The following is a 25,288-nucleotide window of genomic DNA, read 5'->3' as shown; positions in this document are numbered from 1 at the left end:
TTGCCCAATCTATATGCATATTAAAGTCACCCATAATTACAGATGTTCCTTTATTACATGTGTCTCTAATTTCCTGTTTCATGCCATTCTCAACATCACCACTACAGTTTGGGGGCCTATATACAACCCCCACTAACATTTTTTGCCCCTTAGTGTTTCTCAACTCTACCCATACAGAATCCACATCGTTGGAGCTAATATCTTTCCTCGCTATTGCGTTAATTTCTTCTTTAACTAGCAATGCAACTCCACTGCCTTTTCCTTTTTGTCTGTCCTTCCTAAATACTGAATACACCTGGCTGTTCAGTTCCCATCCCTGGGAATCTAGGAATCGTAGAAAAACCACATGGTTCTCATCACTTGAACGACTCACTGTCTTTCAAGCAACAGTCTTCAACCTTTTGTTTAGATGTAGTGGAAATTCAGCCTTCAGAGGCTTATCAAGTTTGCTGAGTGAGTGGGAAAATACATGGCAGATGCAGTATAATGTGGATAAGTATGAAGTTATCCACTCCGGCAGGAAAAAACAGAATGGCAGAGTATTATTTAAATGGTGATAAATTGAGAAATGTTGATGTACAAAGGGACCTGGCTGTCCTTGTCCACCAGTCGCTGAAAGAACCATTCAGGTGCAGCAAGCAGTTAAAAAGGCAAATGGTATGCTGGCCTTTACTGCAAGAGGATTTGAGAACAGGGGCAAGGGTCTCTTACTGCAGCTGTTTAGGGCCTAGGTGAGACCACACCTGGAGTATTGTGTGCAGTTTTGGTCTCCTTACCTAAGGAAGGATATACTTGCCGTAGAGGGAGTGCAGCGAAGGTTCACCAGACTGATTCCTGGGATGGCAGGATTGTTGTATGAGGACAGATTGGGTCTAGGCCTGTATTCACTAGAGTTCAAAAGATGAGAGATCTCATTGAACAGTATAAAATTCTGATAGGGCTGGATACACTGGATGCAGGGATGATGTTTCCTCTGGCTGGGCGGTCTCAAACAAGGAGTCACAATCTCAGAATACGGGGTAAGCCATTTAGGACTGAGATGAGGAGAAATTTCTTCACTCAGCGGGTGGAGAATCTGTGGAATTCTCTAACACAGAAGGTCTGTGGAAGCCAAGGCACTGGATACATTTAAGAAGGAAATAGAATTCTAGACTCTAAAGGCATCAAGGGGTATGGGGAGAGAGCAGGAATATGGCATTCAGATAGAGGATCAGCCATGATCACATTGAACAGACTTGAAGGGCCGAATGACCTACTCCTGCTCCTATTTTCTATGTTTCTATATTTATACAATCAGCAGTAAGTTCTTTTCTTTCACAGAGACACCATCCACTAGACCTTGGGCAAACATGGAAGTTATGAATCTCTCAGTTCTTCATGAAGTAAGACCAGCGATGGGGGATACAGAAGGCACTGCAGCAAGCAGTGACCATCCCCATGAAGACCTGCTGGCTCTGAACTGGCTCTTCCTAGAGAGTGATAAGGAAGAACCCCTTGCAGTACTGAGTCATCTTTTGGAGGTTGAGGTCCTAGAGAATTATTCATCTTTCCAGTTGATGGGCACACCATATGAAGTCACTGTTGTCTTCTTGGAAGAATCAACTATGCTTTAGGTGGCCCAGCATCATTCAGATCTTAGTTCCACTGAATCTACCAATGTATTGCCTATTTCATCTCCTGTTGTTCATGAATAACCTTCCGCAGAGAATGCTTTGCCTGAGTCCAGGTCAGGTTTCATAGAGAATCACACTGTTCAAGAGCTGGTACTTTCCCAGGGTGGATATCAATTGACACCCATACTTCAGTCCCAGCCGAAGGACATCCTTTGCACTTCTGAAGCTGCAGAATCCTATACAGCAGTCTTGTCCCTGAGTTGATTATCTACAGGAAATTTGTCTCATTACAGAAGATGAGGCTATCTTGTCTCCATATCCTCAGCAATTCTTCCCATATCCCATAGTTGAGCAATCTCATACAAAGAGAAGTGCGGCTCCCTTATCACTGCCTACAGAAAGCAGACGGTCCTCCTGAAAAATCACTGGGGAAATCATTTCTTCTTCTTTTTCTGACAATCTTACAGGAAGTTGCTCACTTTTTCTTTGTCGCTTAAGTTCATTGAAATCTCAGATCTTCAATGCCTTTTTGATCTTTGATACAGCAGCAGATGATACAGCTGTGGCCGTCTTTCCTGGAGTTGAAGATCATTCCTCTTCTGAAGCTTCTTCCCAGAGTCCTTCGAGAGAGCAACAAGCTCCTCAGAGAGTCCTGAGTTCTTCTCTTCTAGTCCTAGTGGGTTCAAAGGTCGATTCTCTTCAGTCTTCTCTGTTGGATCAGTGTTTTGTTGAAAAGTCTTGGTTGTGTTTGCAGTTCAGCCACCCTGAAACCTATACTCTGCTTCTCAGAAATGCTGACAGCAATAATGCTCAAGTGTTGTCCTATTCTGCAGATGATGATGTCCTACCAGATTCTGAAGACAACCCTCATGTCTCCAAGATGTCTTCCCTAAGGACGGAGAATAATGTGGGAGATTGAATCTGCCAGGACTATGATTTGGGGAGGGAAGAGTAGGAGTTGGAGTTGGCTAGAATCTGTAGTTGTAAAAAGGGAGTTATAGAAATGCAATGTAAATAATTAAAGACTTAGTTTCATATTGTAGTTGAAGTAGGATAGTATTCTTAGGGGAGATGTGGTAGGAAGAGGTAACAGATGGGTTACTCTAATGTATGATGTACAACTGACATCAGTCAGTCACATGTTAGACTCTTGAGAGAGAGGTTGGAATTTAGTATAAGAGTCTGGCATATAAAGGTTTAATGTGGGACTGAGTACATTCCTGCCCTCACAGTGATGTAAGAGAACACATGGCCTGCACCAAGGAATCAGTGTAGTGTTGGACAGAGCCATGTGTAGAAGTAAGCATGGGGACAGCTCCTAGCTTGGACCTTTATTGTACCTATGTATATAGTTTCTAGTAGTTAATAAATATTGATGTTGAACTACCTAAGATTACGAATACCTTAACATGACCTACCAACTACGCCCAACACCTTACAACATGGTGGCAACGATGAACTGTCTAAGACTACAAATACCTTAATAAGGCCTACTGAACTACATCCAACACCTTACATCAGGAATCATGCCTAGGAGCAACATGCCTACTCTGTAACCTGTTTAAATGTAGTCCTAATAAACAAGTGTTATGCAGATTTTTAAACATTCATTTAAGGAATGGGGACATTGCTGGCTAGGCCAGCATTTATTGCCCATCCCTAATTGCCCTTCAGAAGGTAGTGGTGAGCTGCCTTCTTGAACTTCTGCAGCCCCTGTGGTGTAGGTATACCCAAAGTGCTGTTAGGGAGGGAGTTCCAGGATTTTGACCCAGTGACAGAGAAGGAACGCCATTTATTTCCAAGTCAGGATGGTGAGTGGCTTGGATAGGAACTTCCAGGTGGTGGTATTCCCATGTATCTGCTGCCCTTGTCCTTCTATATGGTAGTGATTGTGGGTTTGGAAGATGCTGCTTAAGGAGCCTTGGTGAGTTCCTGCAGTGCACCTTGCAGATGATACACACTGCTGCTACTCTGCCTTGGTGGTGGAGGGAGTGAATGTTTGTGGGTGGTGTGCCAATCAAGCGGGCTGCTTTGTCCTGGACGGTGTCAAGCTTCTTGAGTGTTGTTGGAGCTGCACTCATCCAGGCAAGTGGGGAGTATTCCATCACACTCCTGACTTGTGCCTTGTAGATGGTGGACAGGCTTTGGTGAGTCAGGAGATGAGTCACTCGCCTCAGGATTTCTAGCCTCTGAGCAGCTCTTGTAGCCACAGTACTTATATGACTAGTCCAGTTCAGTTTCTGGTCAATGGTAACCCCAAGGATGTTGATAATGGGGGATTCAGTGATGGTAATGCCATTGAATGTCAAGTGGCAATGATTAGATTCTCTCTTATTGGAGATGGTCATTTTCTGGCACTTGTGTGGCACGAATGTTACTTGCCAATCGTCAGCCTAAGCCTGGATATTGTCCAGGTTTCACCGCATTTGGACTTGGACTGCTTCAATATCTGAGGAGTCGCGATTGGCGCTGGACATTGTGCAATCATCAACGAACATTCCCACTTCTGACCTTATGATGGAAAGAAGGTCATTGATGAAGCAGCTGAAGATGGTTGGGTCTGGGACACTATCCTAAGATGCCAGAGTTTGTTTACTGTCTCAGTTTCACATATACTTACAGTATAGAAGGAGGCTATTCAGCCCATTGAGTCTGTACTGGCTCTCTGAAAGTCTGTCTGAGATTCCATGGTAGAAGGACCCAGAGGTGAGTGGGAGTCATGATGGAAAGGCCGGATGGTGAGGCAGCAGGAGGGGAATTGAGGCAACTCCCCCCTTTCCTGATTGAGGCCTGAGCAGAGTGATCTGCTGGGCTTCCTCCCCACTATCCCTGAACTCCTCCTAACGACTGAAAAATTGTACCAATAATTTGCCACTAAAAGGCCTTAGTTAGGGTAAGGGCGGGTGGGCTACACTGAGTCTTGCCTGTTCCCTGTAAAATTGTGGAACAGGTTGGGAGTAGGCGGAAAGGTGGTGAGAAGACCTCCTGGGGAATTTTATGGACCCCCGACTGCAAACCGCCTGGTGGAGTTGAGGCGGGTGGGGGGGGGGGTGCGGTGTGGGGGTGGTGGGGGGAGGGGGTAAAATTCTGCCCTAATAACAAATTGAAGTCAGCCAGTGTATTAATACAAAAAGCAATTGGAAGCATAATATACCTAAATGTTGTTTGACCAAGTTCCCAATCCTCACCCCCTCACCGCCACCCTTGCTTCCCCTGTGCTCATTCTGTACCTATACAAGTACTGCCCTTGAACATGGAATTCAAGTTCTGTAATACCCTATTCCCTGATGGTAAGGAACTGGCCCCAGTTAAATTGTGAGGCAAAATGTACATCAGTGGAGCAAGGTTGCAAGAACAACTTTCATGGTCACCATTTGGGCAGTAAATTGATGGAGAGGATCATCATGTTATAGAAGCCAAGGTAAAAATTACCACCTCCGCATCCAAATTGTTTACAATTTGTGATTCATTTTCTGGCTTGCTGGATCAGCAAAGGCTGTCTGGGAAACTATATCAGTGGCCCATGTGGGCAGAATCAGCATTCAGGTTACTCATGGCCATGATAAGAGAGTATAAGTGTTGCCAGTGGTGTGTCTGCTTCTGCTAGCCTCCTCAGATTGGTCTCGGTACCTCTGGAGGCAGCAGCAGCGCTGGAGTGCTGGAGTGCATGACTGGAGTGATCCCTGTAGGTTAAAGTTTGAAAACTGAAGTTTTCCCTTTACACTGAGAAAAATAATCATTCGCAGCAATTCAGCAGCACTTTACAAAAAAGTAAAAGGAGAATATTCTCATGAAATCCTAAGAAAATGACAGTGTTGGCAACTCTGTGTCTTTATGGCATGGCATGCTCTAATTTTGCAGTTTTAATTATGTATTTAAGAGTTAATTAAAGACAACACTACATGAAAGAAGATATGCCGAAGTCTGGGGTGTACATCAAAGCTGTAGCGAAAAGAAAATTCCCACCCAGTTTTACCATGACAACTAGTTGAATTCCAACACTAAGTCCAAATGTTCAATCTGTATGTTTATGGACATTCTTCAAACAAAATTCCAGAATGTCTTATGCAGTGAAAGGCTGGCTCTGTTTTTTTTAGCATATTGATGCAGGCGTGACAATGTTCACTGAAAATAGATGGCTAAATCTCATAGCAATGTACTTTGATGATTTTTTTTTGTGTTATGCTGTGTGATGTGCCTTTTACTTTGGGAAATGCCATTTGGTGTTCTTCTGCATCTATTTTTTCTAAAATGAGAACAGCAGTGGAGGGGTATGGAAAGCCGATAAGGAGTTCAGTGATTTTGGAGTTCTCACAAAGCTTGAGTTAGATCTGGAGTTGGCACATTGATGGTTGATTTCAACATAATGATGCAGGAACACTAAATATCTGGAGCTTAGGTGAAATATTAGACACACGTTCATAGGAGCACCGGCCATTGTAGAAGTGATAAAGTAGACAGGAACACAGAAGGCGGTTACGGAGAGTAAGAAATTGGAGATTAGAATTGAGCAGGATTGCTTCTCAGATTAAGAGGTTTTTTCTGGTTAACTATTTTTTGTTGAAATGTGCTTCTCAGTTTAAAGTCTGAATCTCTTGTGCTCCAACATCAAAAAACTCATCTGGTTCACTAATATCTTCCGGGGAGGAATCTGCCATCCTTACCTGGTCTGTCTTACATGATCCACAGTGATGTGGTTGATTCTTAGCTGCCCTCTGAAATGGCCTAGCGAGCCATTCAGTTAATTCAAACTGCTAAAGACAAAAAACACTGTGGGTGTACTTACACTACATGGATTGTAGCAGTTCAAGGAGGCAGCTCACTGCCACCTTCTCAAGGGCAATTAGGGATGGGCAATAAATGCTGGCCTAGCCTGCAGTACTCACAAACCAAGGATGAATAAAAACATTATTAATATGTTAACATAACACGTTACTAAGGTACCAGATATTATAAATGAGAAAGCAATTAGTTCAAGATTTAATGATTCTCGAGTGTCACATGCACACAGCTCTTTGCCGCTTGCAGGTTAGTACAATTACAGATATGGTGATTGTTGTACTATTTTACATTCTGGAAAGACTTCAGTTATGATGTCAGCCTTGGCTCTATAGCAGCGCTCTGAATGAGCTGGTTATCTGCTTTGTTACAAATCCTGTGGAGACCAACAACATTAAAGAACCAAACTTCCCTAACAATCCAACGGAAGAAACTGATGGACAAGATTTCACCTTTTAAAACTTTTACTGTACCAGTCAAACTGGCATCACAAAAAGTAAACATGAATTAACAGGTAAATTGTATTCAATAAAAAATGTAGATCACACTTTAAATAGCTGAAACAACACAGGTAAATCCCACTTGCCTGGATGGGTGGCTCTAACAACACTCAAGGAGCTTGACATCATTCTGAATAAGCCCACTTGATTGGCACCCCATCCGCTACCTTAAATATTCGCTCCTTGCACAATGGCAGCAGTGTGTACTATATATAAGATGCACTGCAGCAACCCACCAAGGCTCTTTCAACAGCACCTTCCAAACTCATGATCTCTACTGCCTAGAAAGACAAAGGAAGCAGATGCATGGAAACACACAACATCCTGGCTTGGAAATATATTGCTGTTCCTTCACTGTCACAGGGTCAAAATCTGGGAATCCCTCCCTAATAGCACTGTGGATGTATCTACACCACATGGACTGCAGCGGTTCAACACAGCAACTCATCACCACCTTCTCAAGGGAAATTCGGGATGGGCAGTAAATACTGGCCCAGCCCATGGTGCTTGCATCCCATGAAAGAATAAAAGAAATGTATTTTTCAGTCAGAACTCTAAACACATGTGTGGCACCCTATGTAGTCCCAGTGCCTCTCACAACTCTATCTCCCTCTGGTAGAGTTCAACCATTCTTCATCACGCAGGATATGATCCTCACTTAGGCTCCAAAAATTGCTTTACTTCATCTAAGATCCACGGGCACAATTAGCACCAACAAAGAGCACTTGTGTGGAATCTTTTTCACTCGGGTCATGAAGATGGCTTAGCTTTCCCACAAGCACCTTCATCTGAACCCTCAATAACACCCTGGTATACAATAGGGTTGGCTCTGGTAAAACCCACCTGGATCTTCAGTGTGCCTGGACAGTTCACACAGTTTTTCAGATTTCAGTCTTTACAACTGGCTCCCACACACAGCTTTACCAAGTGACCCTGTGTCTGTTCTTTTTCTACTGCAAATAAACAGAACTTTTTGAGCCCTGCTTGTTCTGACCACAGACTGCAAGCCCAACTGCCAGCCTGTTTATTCTTCCTGAGTAGCTTCCATTTTCTTAGCACCTGAAGGCTTAGGTTCATTTCTCAGAAGTCTGATGTTACAGCCAGGAAATCCAATTAACAAACTACACCCCCCCCCCCCCGCTACCCCCTGCCAACCCCCCTCACCACTCCCCCCACCCCCACCCCCAACAGAAACCTGGACCTGGCCTCTGTTACAACTAGTGACAGTCTCAAAAAATATAGGCTTTGAAACTACTTCATCACAATTTAAGTTCCACTCCAGGACTTGTGCACACAGGGAGTAAATCTCTATTGTGGTTGTGGAAGGGGGGGTTTGGGTTGGGGCAGTTCTCTTGCTCATGTGCCATAACTCCATTTTTTCCAGAGTTTCCATGGCTTTTCTGTTAAAGTCACAAAAAAAAAAGCGGCAGAAACCCCACAAAATTCACCTCCTCTTCCCCACCCCACATTCTTGGCTCCCAGAATCTACTTGATAGTCTTTCCAGCAAGTATTTTTCTGTTATTTGCACAGTTACTAAGGTTATTGCTACTTTAGTTGCCAGGACCTCACGTGCACAACTGTTAATCAGCAGACAACCAAGGCTTCAATTTAGAAATTCTCAAGCACGCAAATCCTTTAATTATATCTTATTGCTAGTTTTAGTCACCAGCAAAATATAGAGAGAGAAAAAAAAAATAATTCCTTTTAGACCAAACAGAACTATAGAGAATAAAGAACAGTTCTGTGGGCACACATTCCTGGACTGTCAGCAGGTTTCTGCTATAGGCTCTTAATTATCCTCCTGAATTTTTGTGGTGGTATTACTAAATATTTCCTTGGAAGTTAAAAGGAAGACACACCGAGAGGATTATGGAATCAATGAAATTATTTTTAATAGTTCACTGGTTCATCAAGAAATATAACATTTCCTTTGGCTCTGGTTGACCCAGAAGTCAGATCTCCCTTTCACAGTGAGTCCAAGGCATTGAAAATTCCTCATGAGATGATGATTCTGTTTATTTCTACCTAGATGAGGCATAAATTATGTCTGTTTTATACACCCTGTGATGTTGTTTACAACAATTCAAATATTGCATGCTAAGGGGGTTATGTTGGCCAAAGGGTGTTTACAGGCATTAAATGGATGCTGCGCCAAGCTTATAAGACATGCCTATTTGAAAGTTTGGGTTTAGCACACAGTTTTGGTCCTAACTGCTGATTCCTATCATTTGCATTTGTCTGGAGGTGCTAAACCAGAAACCTGCACATTCAGTATTCAAGTGCTGATTAGTTGCAATTTTCGTGGAGTGGTGCAAATGGGTTTCTCACACCCATTTCCACTGAAGATGTGGACTGTGTTGGCCGGCACACAGCGCTACATTGCAGGATGGCTCAGGGACTGAGGGGCAGGGCACACCGCTTCTTGGATCCACCACTGGAGATCCTGGTGGAGGATGTCCTGGACCATAAGGGGGAGGACACCACCTCAGCCTCCTTGCCCTCTTGTCCCCCTCTCAGTGGCTGGTGCTGTTCTGCCGGGCCTCCCATTCCCCATCCCTCACAAGGTGCCCATGACCAAACATTCCCTTGTCCCTAATGGTTCCAGTAAGGTGCCCAATAAGTTGGAGTAGCACAGCACTTTTGAGGGCTAAATTCAATTGCATCTGGAAATGTGTGCAGGGCCGTGATGTGTGATTAAGCCACATCTGTTGATTACCATGCGGGCAGCACATCAATTACTTCTTGCTGCCCACCCAATTCAATGATTTCAGTGTTCAGCCAATTCAAACCATGCCATTGATTGGCTGCATCAGCAAGGGTCACTATCGTGAGTGGCTCGCACCACTTAAAGCTAGCCTGCACTGCTTAAAGCCCTAACTGACACCTCTAATGAAGAGGTGTATTGTGGCTGGAGCGGGTTAAGAAAAAGGCAGCAGGGTTGATCCAGTTGAAACAGCCACCAAAGAATGCACATCAGACAGAGAGAAAGATGTGCAGGAGCTGATGGATGACCTTATGAGTTCACGGACAGAAGGAAATGCCCTGCACATAGATCAACATGCAGAATGTATGAAAAGTCCAATTGCTGGAAAAATGCTCAGAGCGAAGAAAGAAGATGGTGAAGGAGTTACCAGAGGCAGAGCAAAAGGGCAAAAAAGAAACCAAAACATCCATACCCTGGAAGATGGTGATGAGTTTGAGAACACAATAGACATAGGAACGATACAGCTGCATGAAGTGGTTGGATGTGACAGTTTCCAGAGAAACGAAATTCACACAACTATTCAGATCAGGAAGAGGGTGAGAAATAAGTCCACAACCATAAATCTGAAGCTGAAGCTTTATACTGGAGCACAGAGCAACATCACCTCATTCAGACTATACCAGAGGATCTTTCCCGGAAACTCGAAAGAAAATGGTTAGCCCAGGAAAGGTGCTCTGAAACCAAACAATGTCATGCTAATAACATACGGGGGGATTGAAATTCAACAGCTAGGAACAACACAAATCAGAGGGATACACAAAGGAAAAAATATTAACTATAACAAAAACAGAATTACCTGGAAAAACTCAGCAGGTCTGGCAGCATCGGCGGAGAAGAAAAGAGTTGACGTTTCGAGTCCTCATGACCCTTCGACAGAACTAGTTCTGTCGAAGGGTCATGAGGACTCGAAACGTCAACTCTTTTCTTCTCCGCCGATGCTGCCAGACCTGCTGAGTTTTTCCAGGTAATTCTGTTTTTGTTTTGGATTTCCAGCATCCGCAGTTTTTTTGTTTTTATCTTAATATTAACTATATGTTCTATGTCACTGAAATAGATGGTCCTGATATTCTGGGGTTGAGGAGTTAGAGAGAGCTGCAGCTTATTTCAGTACACCATGAGATGAAGGAGGCAAAACTGAGGTTGAAGGTAATACACTCATTAAAACGAGCCCTCCAGACAGAAACAAGGAAGTGATTGCCAGAGTCACAGAGTGTACAGATTGAGTAAATTCCATTGTTACGAGAGATAACATTCAAAGCCAAATGAAGGGGTTGCTGTCAGATATTGAAAATCTCAAGGCTAATATTGAAAGACACAAAGAGCTCATGACAGGAAAGGAAAGGGAGCTAATTTGGAAAGTTCAGGCAGCTGAAGAAGGTGATTTTCAGAAACTTACTGCTCTCCAATGTGAAAAGTTAGAACCAGAGAATAAAGTCGCTGACCTGGAAAGACTGAAAGGCGAGCAGGACATAATGTGGCAAGCTGAACAGTAGCATATGGAAGAGAAACTACAAGCTGTATGGTTGACAGAGGGGATATCCAAGAGGGAGATCCTGAACCTCAGATCAACACTTGAACAGCACATGCTTCAAACAGAAAAACTTGAAAAAGAAAGGAATTAGGCTGCTGAGTTCAGACAACCATTGAGTAAACTGCAGTGCTGGGAGAGAAGCCAAATGGACAGTTAAGAATTTGCCTGGATCCCAAAGATTTTAAACAAGCATTAAAGAGGGATCACTACCCTCTTCTAACACTGGAAGAGATCACACCAGCACTGGCAGGGGCAAATGTTTTCAGCAAGCTTGAAGTCAGAAATGGCTGCTGGAAGCTTGATGAGGAATCTTCATTGTTGACAACATTCAACACAACCTTTGGTCAGTACAAACTCCTGCATCTACCTTAAAGTGAGCCTGATGTATTCCAGCAGAAAATAGATAAGACATACAGAGGATGTAAAGGTGCAGTTGGTATAGCTGATGATATCCAGATCTGTTGTGTAGATGAAAAAGATCATGACCACCATCCACATGAAGCCATGGAAAGGACCAGGAAAGCTGGGATCCAGCTAAACCCTGACAAATACAATGTGAATGTGACAGAATACTAGTTCTCTGGATTGGTGTACACACCTGATGGAGTCAAGGCAAGTTCTATAAAAGTCACAGCCATCTCTCAGATAGAAGCTCCAAGAGACAAGAAAGAATTGAAAAGTTTTCTTGGCTTGATCCAGTGCATGAGTATTTTCATACCTGACATGTCAGAGCACACAGCAAACCTATGAGAGCTGATGAGAGATAGTGTTGAGTACCAGTGGTCAGAGTCACATGAGAGAAATTTCAACTCCCCAAGAAGTCATATGCAAAGAGACATGTTATCATACTACAACAAAGAGAAACCTGTCACTCTGCAAATAGACGCTTCTACAGAAGGACTGGGACAGCCCTGGTACACGAAGGGATACCAATAGCATTCGCATCCAAAGCTGTAACATCAGCTGAGACCATATAACCCTACATAGAAAGCTAGCTTTTGTCAGTCATATTTGGATGTGAGAAATTCTGTATGGGAGAAAGTTCATAATGGAGAATGATCATCATCCTCTAGAACAAACCTACATGAAAAGTCTGTGTGTTGCACCAGCCAGACTGCAGAGGCTGCTCTTGAGGCTTTAAGGTTACAATTTTACTCTAAAATGGAAGGCAGGAAGAGAAATGCTGGTAGTAGATGCCCTGTCTTGGTTATTGCCACAGGAGAAACATGAGATTAAAGATTCAAGTGTAAAGATCCATCACCTAATGAACATACACCACTGAAACTGAGTCAAATTAGAGATGAGACCAGTAAAGCCGAAGAGTTACAGATATTGAGCCATAACTTCCGAGCTCCCAGCATCGGATTGGGGGTCTATCCAAAGATGTGCTGGGGAATCCCTCTTGGAACTTCACAGGTAAATATTTGCACAACAATTGCCCAGAAGTGCACACTTCCTCTGGGCAATTGCGCTGCACTATGAACCAACTGAAAATGTGATTTAAAATGCAAACTTCGGATGGTCCTGACAGGGTTACACCAATAATTACTCAGATAAAGTTAGAAGAATTAAAACCTCTTCTAACAACTGGGTAACTACTGTAAAGACCCAGACCAATGCCCTCAGGGGACTCCTACACTCCTGACAAACCATCCCCCGACAGTATTCCCGACCCCCATGGGATTCCCCGCACCTGCATGGGACTACTCACTCGACCTCACTGCCCCTCCACCATGCGCCTGACTCTCACCCCTCGACCCGACTGGAGCCCCCCCCCCACCCAGCAGGTCCAATCTTCACCCCTGACTTTACCAGAACCCCCATTCCATAGGCCCAAGCTGACAACCCCCCACCTCTAAGGTCTGACTAGACCCCCACTCCCCAATGTCTGACCCCTCCCATCACCTGAAATTCCAACTCCTCCAAATGCCTGACGCCCCCACCCCCCACTGAACGTCCAACCCCATTCCGATATCCAATCCCTCAGCCCTCCACATGCCTGAATGTCCATGCCCCCACCCCCTCCAGAAGTCTGACTCCCCCAGCCCTTCCTGATATCTCACCCCCCCCAGTCCCCCGCCCCCACCGAATGTCCGAACACCAACTCCTTCTCAATGTCCAACCCACTCCACCCCCTCTCAATGTCCAAACCCTCGCAAATGTTTGGCTCCCCCCACCCCACCCTCTCCAATGTCCAACTCCCCCCACCATCCGATGTCCGACTCCCCCCACCATCCGATGTCAAACTCCCCCCATGACCCTGATGTCCGACTGCCCCTACAGCCCCATGACGTCCGACCTTCTTCCCCTATCCCCACTCGAGCTCTGATTCCCCTCACCCCCCAAATCCTAAAATATTATCCACTTACCTTAGGCCTTTACTTTCTCCCTGGCCTTTCAATTTAAATCGGACCTTTAAACTTACCTGCTTTACGGCAGCTAGTGCCGTAAAAAAGAGGGCGTGTCTTCCTTCAATTCGACTCTGCTGGACTGTGATGCGGGACTTTGGAGACGGCTGCACGGCCTGGATCTTGCCCGGCCTGAGTCAGAAGGTCGGGCAAGACAGGCACAGAATAAATTTGGCATAGGCAAGTGGACACGGAATGGCAATCTGACGCTGATTGCCACTCCGAGGAAGTTATCATTGTCTCAGCAAGTTATCCAGGGATGGTCTGATAAGATACAACAACCTACGAGAGCTGATGAGAGAAGATGTTGAGTGCCAGTGGTCTGAATCACATTAGAGGTGTTTCAACAAACTCCCCAGCAGTACAACAGCATTGGTTTATCAGAGATGACACCTGACTGGAAGATGGTGTTCTGATGGTTGGACCCAGAATAATCATATCCAAACTGATGCTGAGAAAACATCTCCAGATGATACATGAAGGCTCCGAGCCAGATCAACTCTGTACTGGATAGGCATCAACGAAGACATCGAAAGAATGATGTCTACGTGCAATGTATGTCAGAAATACAGAAATACACAGCAAAAGGAGGAGATGATAACTACTGATGCACCACCCAGACCACAGCATAGTGTGGGAGCTGATTAATTCACACACAACCAAGAATGGAATTCCAATAGTTGCAAATTACTACTCAAAGTTCCATTTTATTTGCAAGATAAAAGATTTGAGAGCTGCAAACAATCATCTCAGCGGTACGAGTTCTGTTAACTGAGCAAGGGGTTCCTGAAAAAATAATATATGACAATAGAACTCAATTCATCTCCAGAGAATTTAAGGAATTGGATTCAACATCATCACCTCATCACTATACTATCCAAGAGGACACTGATTTATAAAAAGACACATCCAGACAGTCAAGAGAACACTCATGAAATACCAAAAGACAAAGGAACACCCAAAACTTGCCTTATTGTTAGTCTGATCTTCACCTCTCAAGGCGGACATGAAATCGCATGCAGAGCTGTTAAATGGAAGAAAGTATAAGACAATTTTTACACTTAACTCTTATATATCTCTTAAGCAACCCTTAACAGGCAGAGATGATGGTATGGTGGAAATGTCACTGGCCTAGTAATCTGGAGCTCCAAGCTGATACTCGGTTCAAATCCCACCATAACAGCCAGTGGAATTTAAATTCAATTAATAAAATCTGGAATAGAAGGCTAGTCTCAGGAATGGTGACCATGAGGCAATCATTAATTGTTGTAAAAACTTGCCTGGTTCACCAATGCCCTTTAGGGAAGGAAATCTACCATCCTTACCTAGTGTGGCCCTGGCCTACATGTGACTCCAAACCCACAGCAATATGGTTGACTCTGGAATGACCCAGCAGGCCACTTAGTTCAAGGACAATTAGGGATAGGAAACAAATGCTGGCCCTGATACCCCCATCCCATAAAAGAATAATTAAAAAACATGTCTGCCAAACATACTGCCTCCAAGTGACCAGGAGGAAGTAGGACAACAGCTACTGATGCACAGGTAGAAGGAGCATGCTATATCCCAATAGCTGAAAGGACAAACTATAAATGTACAGGATCCAATCATGAAAACCTAGAACCCAGAAAAGTTGTTGGTGAAGCTGAGATTCCAAGGTCATACATCACTGAAGCAGAAACCAGTAAGTGAATGAGAAGGAACAGATTCCATATTTGGCCTACAACTGAGCTAGAAAAGATCACTAACCAGTGAGGCAGCATCACCAGCAAGTAGCACGACTTGAACAACACACACAAATATCACCTGTGCAGCATGAAACTTACCACTGAGAGCAATGAATGCCAAATCTACAGGGTGGAGGCGCAACATTCTACCACCTAAACAATACTGTGAATAATATTTTTATAAAAGAAAACAAACTGTGAACAACTCTCAACAACTATTAACAACCCTTTTATTTATTAGAGTCCTGCCCACTGCAATCCAGAATAAAAGATTCTGCCCAGCATTTCAGATATAGACCCTTCGTCATCTGAAACTGTTCCGTCCACCAACGCTGCCTAATCTGCTGAGTGTTTCAGCACACATTTCACCTCTTCACATTAACTGCAAAGTTTCACTGTATTTCCTATAAATTGTGCTCAAACTCTTTTCCTTATTTGCACCCTCATAAACAGCCATCCTTTCATCATGTGCACAAATTTCCTGTTCATTTGTTACTAAAAGACAAAAGCAGCAGGGAACATAATAAGTAAGTGAAAGGTTTGTCTTTTTACTCAAACATCTGGTATGAAACAAAGGGGAGGGCTGGTTCTAAGCAGTCAACTTCTTTCAAAGTTATTGCATCTCTTGAGTCTGTGACCCATTGTTTCGTGAGACTAGCTGGTGCCGGGTCTCCACTTATTTTCCGGAAAGTTATTTAAAATCCAGAACTGCACTATGCCGGTTTATGGAAGAGGCCCCTTTCTCTTCCACAAGGACACATTTGAAGTATGATGACAGTAGCCTTTGTTTTTTTTCTCAGGAAAATTTCTCCAGGTTTTTACATGTAGTGCTGTATTAGGATTGCTTATAGAGCTTCCCCTAATTAACCCTTTTCAATCCAGTGATAAGGTGGTAATGATTCCTCTATATTCTTTAAGGACAAAAGCAATGATGGACAAGTATATAAGACTCTACGTGGATTCACGATAACAAAGTGAAGGGGAAAATAAGGAATCAACTGCTTTCAAAGTTTTGCATCTCTGATTTTGTGACCCATTGTGACTTTGGTTTCACCGGTTTCAAGACTTCGCACCATATGTCACTTCAAGCATGTGCTTGATTACTTTTATAGCTTGAGCTGATTCGCATATTTCTCACAGTGATCAGTATCAAACTAATGTAGACCAAAAGCAAAAACAAAACTATCCTGTGAGCACTTCTGTTAACAACACTATGATAGACTGTTTAAGAGTACTGAACTAAGGTTAAAAACAAAAAAACTGCAGATGCTGGAAATCCAAAACAAAAACAAAAACAGAATTACCTGGAAAAACTCAGCAGGTCTGGCAGCATCGGCGGAGAAGAAAAGAGTTGACGTTTCGAGTCCTCATGACCCTTCGACAAAACTGTTGAAGGGTCATGAGGACTCGAAACGTCAACTCTTTTCTTCTCCGCCGATGCTGCCAGACCTGCTGAGTTTTTCCAGGTAATTCTGTTTTTGTTTTTGTTACTAAGGTTAAAACCTGAAATTGCCTAAGTTTGGCCAAATTTAGGTTCTTTGACTGAGCACCTAAATGTGCAGACACCCTTGTGCATACACCTCAAAAAATTCATACCCATGCCGTTGTGTAGAGAAGTGATGGCCTAGAAATTTAGGCCCTAACCTGGAGGGTGATGAGAAAGGTTTTGCAGTGGAATGTCTTTCAGCTAAGTTTTCACCCTTTTTCTAGCTAGCGGTATTGGTAGTGGTATTACCACTGGACGAGTAATCCAGAGATCCAGGGTAGTACTCTGGAGACCGAGGTTCAAATCCCACCACGGCAGTTGGTGAAATTTGAATTCAATAAAAATCTGGAATTAAAAAGTCTGATGATGATCATGAAACCATTGCCGATTGTTGCAAAAACCCATCTGGTTCACTAATGTCCTTTAGGGAAGGAAATTTGCCATCTTACTTGGTCTGGCCTAAATGTGACTCCAGGCCCACAGCAATGTGGTTGACTGTTAAATGCCCTATGAAATGGCCTAGCAAGCAACTCAGGTGTAATAAACTGCTAAAAAGTCTAAAAGAAATGGAACCGGACGGACTACCTGGCATCGATCTAGGCGCTGGAATTGACAACGATAAATTCAGCCCTATCGACCCTGCAAAGCTCTCCTATTATTAGCACATGAGGGCTAGTGCCAAAATTGGGAGAGCTGTCTCACAGACTAGTCAACCAACAACCTGACATAGTGATCCTCATGGAATTACAGATAATGTCCCAGACACCATCATCACCATCCCTTGGTACGCCCTGTCCCACCTGCATGACAGGCCCAGTAGAGGTGGAGGCACAGTGGTATACAGTTAGGAGGGAGTTGCCCTGGGAGTCCTCAACATTGATTCTGGATCCCATGAAGTCTCATTGCATCAGGTCAAGTGTGGGCGAGGAAACCTCCTGCTGATTACCACATACTCTCCCCACACCACCCACGCCCTCCCCACCTCAGCTGATGATTCAGTGCTCCTCCATGTTGAAAATCACTTGGAGGAAGCACTGAGGGTGTCAAGGTACTCTGGATGGGGGACTACAATGTCTAACACCCAGAGTGGCTCGGTAGCAGCATCACTGATTGAGCTGGCCAAGATCTAAAGGACATAGCTGCTACACTGAGTCTTTGGCAGGGAACCACAAGAGGGAAAATCATACCTGACCTCATCCTCACCAACCTGCTTGCTGCAGATGCATCTGTCCATGACAATATTGGAAGGAGTGACCACCGCACAGTTACTGTGGAGACAAAATCTAGGCTTCACTTTGAGGATACCCTCCAATGTGTGTGTAGCACTACCACTGTGCTAAATGGAATAGATTTCAAACAGATCTAGAAACTCAAGACTGGGCATCTATGAGGCGCTGTGGGCCATCAGCAGCAGCAGAATTGTACTTGAACACAACCCGTAACCTCATGGCCCGGCATAACTCCATTCTACTATTATCATCAAGCCAGGAGATTAACCCTGGTTCAATGAAGAGTGCAGGAGGACATGCCAGGAACAGAAACAGGCATACTAAAAGTTAGATGTCGACCTGGTGAAGGTACAACTGTGGACTAGTTTCATGCCAAACTGCATAAGCAGCAAGTGATAGACAGAGCTAAGCGATTCCACAACTAATGTATCAGACCTAAGCTCTGCACTCCTGCCACATCCAGTCATGAATGTGGTGAACCATTAAATAATTCACTAGAGGAGGAGGCTCCACAAATATCCCCATCCCCAGTGATGGGTGAGCCCAGCACATCAGTGCAAAAGATAAGGCTGAAGCATTTGCAACAATCTTCAGCCAGAAGTGCCGAGTAGATGATCCATCTCAGCCTCCTCCAGAGGTCCCCAGCATCATAGATGCCAGTCTTCAGCCAATTTGATTCACTCCATGAGACATCAAGGAACGGTTGAAGTCACTGGATACTGCAAGGGCTATGAGCCCTGATAATATTCCGGCAATACACTGAAGGATTGTGCTCCAGAACTTGCCGTGCCCCTAGCCAAGCTGTTCCAGTACAGCTACAACACTGGCATCTACCCGGCGATGTGGAAAATTGCCCAGGTATGTCCTGTACACAAAAAGCAGAACAAATCCAACCTGGCCAATTACGGCCCCATCAGTCTACTCTCGATCATCAGTACAGTAATGGAAAGGGTCATCAACAGTGCTATCAAGTGGCACTTGCTTAGCAATAACCTGCTCACTGATGCTCAGTTTGTGTTCTGCCAGTGTCACTCAACTCCTGACCTCATTACAGCTTTGGTTCAAACATGGACAAAACAGCTGAACTTCTGAGGTGTGGTGAGAGCAACTGCCCTTGACATCAAGGCAGCATTTGACCCTGTGGGGCATCAAGGAGCCCTAGAAAAACTGGAAGCAATGGGAATTGGGGAAATCTCTCTGCTCATTGGAGTCATGCCTAGCACAAAGGAAGTTGGTTGTGGTTGTTGGAGGTCAGTCATCTCTGTTCTAGGACATCACTGCAGGAGTTCCTCAGGGTGATATCCTAGGCCCAACCATCTTCAGCTGCTTTATCAATGACCTTTCTTCCATCATAAGGTCAGAAATGAGGATGTTCGGTGATGATAGCACTCCTCATGACTCCTCTGATACTGAAGCATTTCATATCCAAATACAGCAAGACAATATCCAGGCTTGGGCTGGCAAGTGGCAAGTAACATCTATGTCACACAAGTGGCAGGCAATGACCATTTCCAACAAGAGAGAATCTAACCACCACCCCTTGGCATTCAATGGCATTACCATCACTGAATCCACTACTGTCAACATCCTGGGGGTTACCATTGACCAGAAACTGAACTGGACTAGCCACATAAATACTGTGGCTACAGGAGCAGGTCAGAGTCTAGGAATCGTGTGATGAGTAACTTACCTCCTTATTCTACAAAGGCTGTCCACCATCTATAGGGCACAAGTCAGGAGTGTGATGGAATACTCCCCACTTGCCTGGATAAGTGCAGCTCCCACAATACTCAAGAAGCTGGACACCATCCAGGACAAAACAACCCGCTTGATTGGCACTGCATCCACAAACATTCACTCCCTCCACCACTGATGCACAGTAGCAGCAGTGTGTACGATTTACAAGATGCATTGCAGGAACTCACCAAGGCTCCTTCGACAGCACCTTCCAAACCTATGACCACTACCATCTAGAAGGACAAGGGCACAGACATATGGAAACATCACCCCATGGAATTTCCCCTCCAAGTCACTCACCATCCTGACCTGGAAATATATCGCCATTCCTTCACTGTCGTTGAGTCAAAATCCTGGAACTCCCTCCCTAACAGCACTGTGTGTGTATCTACATCACATTGACTGTAGTAGTTCAAGAAGGCAGCTCACCACCACCTTCTCAATGGCAATTAGGGATAGGCAATAAATGCTGGCCCAGACAGCGACATCCATATCCATGAATGAATAAAAAAAAGTAGAGGCACTTCTTACCTCCCACCTTATGTGGGATTCAACTTTGATCACAATCAACCAATGTGGAGCAGCAATTACAAAGCAAATATAGTGTTGCATTATATAACAAAAATAGTAGATTATACGTAAGAAGAAGTCTTATTTGTGAATTGTGCTGTGCTCTGACAAGATCATACATTAAACATTATGCCCAGTCCTGGTCACTGATATAGAAGAGACCTTCAAGTATTGGAGGCATTGCAAAGAAGAGCCATAGGCTGACCACTCATGGCTAATGTCTGGGTTTTGAGAAAAGAATGAAGAAAATTGCTTTTTCAGCCTTGAAAGGAAGTGTCTGAGAGGCAAGTTAAAGTTAACAGTAGAGAAAATCACTTCAAACTAAATTGTGAGAATAGAAAGCATCAAAGAACAAAGTAGAACACAGGTTCCAACTAATAAGAATCAAATTTCTTCACAGAATGAGTGATCAATACATTGAATGGATCCCTTGTATAGTAGAGGCAAAACCCTAGAATCATTTAGGAATCACCGTGATTCTGTGAAACAAATGGAAGCCACTATAGTGAAACTTTAGGGTTATTTTTGATGGATGAATGCAGGTAGATCAAATACCCACCTTTTTCCATAAATATCTTAACCCTGAATTTCCACTGGGGGTTGTTCCAATCTTCCACGGCAACTTTATTGGGCTGTTGGTGGAACTCCCAGGGAAAAGTGAGAAATTAGGAAATCTCTTGTGGAGATCCAGGGTCCTTGCTATCTTGTAAAGTGCCTGGAGTTCTCCAAGTGCAAACAAAGAGCTGGAAAGCTAATAAGGCACTGAAAATGCTGCCAGCACACAGCAAGCCAGTCTGCACCTGACAGTAACTGATAAAGGATTTATATATAAACATTAACTTGCATGTTCTTTTCACAGATTCAGACCAAGAAAGTCAGTGTTTCCAACTGTCCTAGTCAACATTCTTCCTTCAACTAAAATCACCAAAGACAAAATTTCTGCCCGTCCATTCATTGTCGATATGGATCCTTGCTGTGTAATAACTATCTGTGGTATTTGCCTTCATGACAGCAGTGAAGACATTTCATAAGTAATTCACTGGCTGTAAAGTGCTCTCGGATGTCCCGAGGCTACATATGAAGGCTACATCATTCCCATTCCTTCCCTTTTTAGCATTCTGAAAGGACTGTTCCCTCCTCACTCACCCTTAAAAGCCCTCCCATTCCCACAGCACCTTTCCATGCAAGCTCAGGAGATGCAACACCTCCTCCCTTCTCACCGTCCAAGGCCCCAAACAGTCCTTCTGGGTGAAACAGCGATTTACCTCCACTTCTTTCAATTTAGTCTACCGTACTCACTGCTCACAAGCAGGTCTCTTCTACAATGAGGAGAACAAACTCAGATTGGGTGATTGCTTTGTAGAAAAGCTCCATTCAGTCCACAAGCACAACACTGAGCTTCTGGTTTCCTGTCATTTTAATTCTCCATCTTGCTCTCACTCTGACCCTTCTGTCCTGCAGTTTTCCAATGAAGCTCAATGCAAGTTCAACGAACAGCAACTCAGCTTTTGACTCAGCACTTTACAGCCTTCTGGACTCAATATTGAATTCAACAATTTCCGATTGTAACCTCTTCCCATTGCTTTCTTTCTTTTGCTGGTTGGTTATTTTCTGTCTTGTTTCCCCCTTTTATCTTTTTTATTGATTTTGGGCAGCAGCTGTTCATGGTTCTGCCATTCACACCTCTGCTGGACACACATTGAGATGCCTTCGAACAGCGAGAGAGAATTTTTTTAATGTGCCGGGGTCAGGCAGGCAGGCCCTGTTGATCAGAGTGGGTGAACCCTCCAATGGTGGCATCATTGCCACCGGTAGGAGGGGGGCCCTCTATGGGACATTTAGGGAGGAAGGTACCATCCCCATTCCTATACCTTGTAAAGTGGCTGGGAGGCAGTCTTGATGTACCCACTGGTCTCACATGGTTGGATGGGGGCGGGGACTGTTCTGACATTGGTAAACTGTCAGTAAGATGTCAAGTAGTCGTTCATAGGCCAACTGATTTCTTCAATTGGGCGTCCGTCTCCAGTCAGTAGGTGGCCGCACTGCTGCTGTTCCTGCCTTTGGCAATATCCCGTGGTGGATGGAAGACGTTGGGCATCCCTCCTGACAGCCTTCTGACACCATTTTAGCAGCCCTTCCACCTCCCAATCCATCTTAGAAGGCTGGTAAAATTCCAGCTGTTAATTTGTTTCCCTCTCCACTGATGTTGCCTGTTCTGCCGAACACTTTCTTGCATTTTCTGTTTTTAATTTCAGCTTTCCAGGATCTGCAGTAGTTTGCTTTTGTGTTGACTTGGTAAGGTTGCAGTAAAACGGCCATAGGATCTGCACGCATCTTGTAGTAATGGCTAAAATAAGGGGAATGCTTTTAACGCACTTCATTCGATGGGAATGAGGTGGGATGATTAAAATAATAATTTAAATCATTAAAATAATGAAAAAATAATGAACATCGACTTACCACCCTGTTCTGCCACAAACCTGCCAATTGTCATTTTAATTCAGGGTTGACACAGCAGTAACATTAATAAATGAAATTCAGGGTCCCATCAGGCTATTAGGAGCCGATAAGGTTTTTAGTAAGGCTTAATCTGGATTTCTGCCAATGTCAATGTACTCAGCAAAATCTCACAGCACTGAATGCGTGAACTGACTGGAAAAACTAGTTAAAGAGGCCTTCAACTGCAACCATGAGATTCTGTCTGTTATTGGGTTTAAGTGGGTTTCCAATTGATTTTTAAGCTTGCAGATTGATTGTTTATGAATTTTATTTGCTTTACTCAGACTCCCTGCAATTGTCATGGGCGCCATTTTTCCTGCTTTTGTTTGGATGGAAAGTAGCAGCAGCCTCAGGGCAAACAGCCTGTTAGAAGACAGCAGGCAAGGAAGGGTGGGAGTGGGGGTGGGGGCCTGTGGAAGGCCTTACCCAATCCACTAGGTCAATTCTTTATAATACAAGAAATCAATTCATGGCTTTTTATAAAATAGGATTTACTGATTCTCCCCTGCAGATTAGCTTCAGCTGAGCTGTGAGAAGGCTGCTGTTGGTGAGGACACTTGAGACACTCATGGTAAATGACTTAAAGGATCCCCAATTTAAGAAGGGCTGGTTGCAGATTGCCGCACTGTTCACTCACTCTACAACTCAGCCAGGGCACCAATCTCCAAGCTGGTGTCTTTGCTCTGGAACATGTGGCCATGCTTTTTCTGAATGATTGTCTGTCAACAAGGTGTCTACTTCGAGAACTGTGGCTATTGAAAGAATCCTAGAAGAAAGAGAAAAGTATGGCTCTCTGTGGCTGGACATCCGCACGTGACCTGCATGACAATGTAGCTTTGATGTAGCCTCCTGTGCTCCAAGAGGAGGTACAAGCAATAGTGAGAGACCTTGCACAGGTATGCCTCAAAATTTCCACTGTGCACAGCTCTTGGAGGTCAAGTTATGTCAAGAGCTTGCTGCTCCAGCCTAGATGTGCCCAATAGGTTGGTTCCTCCTTGCCCTAGTCCTATTGCTGTCAATCATGCTGATTGTTAACTTTTTCTGAGAGAGTTAGTGGGTGTCTCCTACAAAAAGAAAATGCACAAGAGGGGCTTCTGCTTGCAAAGCACATACTGAGATGGAAAACAATCAAAGTAGAACAGAGGGCTATTGACTGGGTGAAAAATGCTGAAGGAATCCTGAGAGACTTTGAGCAGTATCCTTGAGAGTGATGGTGAAACAAAGAACTTTCCTCGTTTTTGCTGTTTTTGTGAGTTTATTGAAATATTTCCCATACTGAATCCAGGCCCTGGAGCTCACAATTTCTGATACCTCTCTCCATGCTTGGTGCACATCATGTTTGGTAAGCCACCACTGACTCTACCTGCCCCCACCCTCACCAACTCTACCCACCACCCCTACCTCCACCCTCACCAACCCTACCCACCACCCCTATCCCTACCGCTCACTCATCCTTCCAGGCAGAATCAGACAGGATGTGGAATATACCCTGACAATCTTTTCAAGCCTGGCGTAATTATTTTAATCAAACAGGAGGGTTTCCCACCCAACCTGCTGTTGAACGGTAAACCTTCCCACAAGCGTAATTTCCAGCAGGCCTCCTTAAAATGGAAAGGCACCTTGGAAGAGGAGGGTGTATACCACATCCTGCCTGATTCTGCCTGGAAGGATGGGTCGGAAAATAAGTTGCAGCCAACTACCCCTAACTGGGGTTAAAGTCAAACCCAGGTATACGATCATTCTAGAAACATCACTGCTTCGCCAGTCCTCGATGAATTAATATACGTCAAAGGTCCCAGTTAACAGAAATGAAACAACTACGATGCTTAATACTAAACTACATCTTAATCAAACTTACTTGTTAATTCAAGCATATTTAAAAAAATAAAAATAAAATAGCAATACTGATTGTGACAGGGGTTTTAGGGAGAAATTTCCCCTGTTTGACACAATGGATCAATAATGCTGTGAATTACCTAACCCTGTAGGCATTCAAATGAAAAATTATTTTTACTGGCCAAAACCAATTGAAACTCAGTTTCAATGAGGAAGATTGAATCATAACAAAAATGCCACTTATTCAGCTTACGAAGGCCAACCCTCAGGACATGTTCCATGAACCTGCCTGACTAGCTAGTCTGAGTGAAAGCAATTTATTTTATTAACTTAAAATTTAAGGCACAAGATGATGAGGTGGGCTTTACAAGAAGCTTACATTTTTAAAAATACCCTTCCCGTTAATATCATTATACATCTCTGCTGTGTCTCATAATGTGGATACGTCTTTGTAAAACACATGATTGAATCAATCCAATAGCAATATATATTACAGACCAAAAAAAAAGGACTTGCATTTAAATAGCACCTTTCACAACCACTGGATGTCCCAAAGCACTTTATAGCCAATGAAGTAATTTTGAAGTGTAGTCATTGTTGTAAGAACA

The sequence above is a fragment of the Carcharodon carcharias genome, chromosome 5 (genome assembly GCF_017639515.1).
Source record: "Carcharodon carcharias isolate sCarCar2 chromosome 5, sCarCar2.pri, whole genome shotgun sequence".
Classification (NCBI taxonomy): domain Eukaryota; kingdom Metazoa; phylum Chordata; class Chondrichthyes; order Lamniformes; family Lamnidae; genus Carcharodon; species Carcharodon carcharias.
This window is presented reverse-complemented; position numbering follows the sequence as displayed.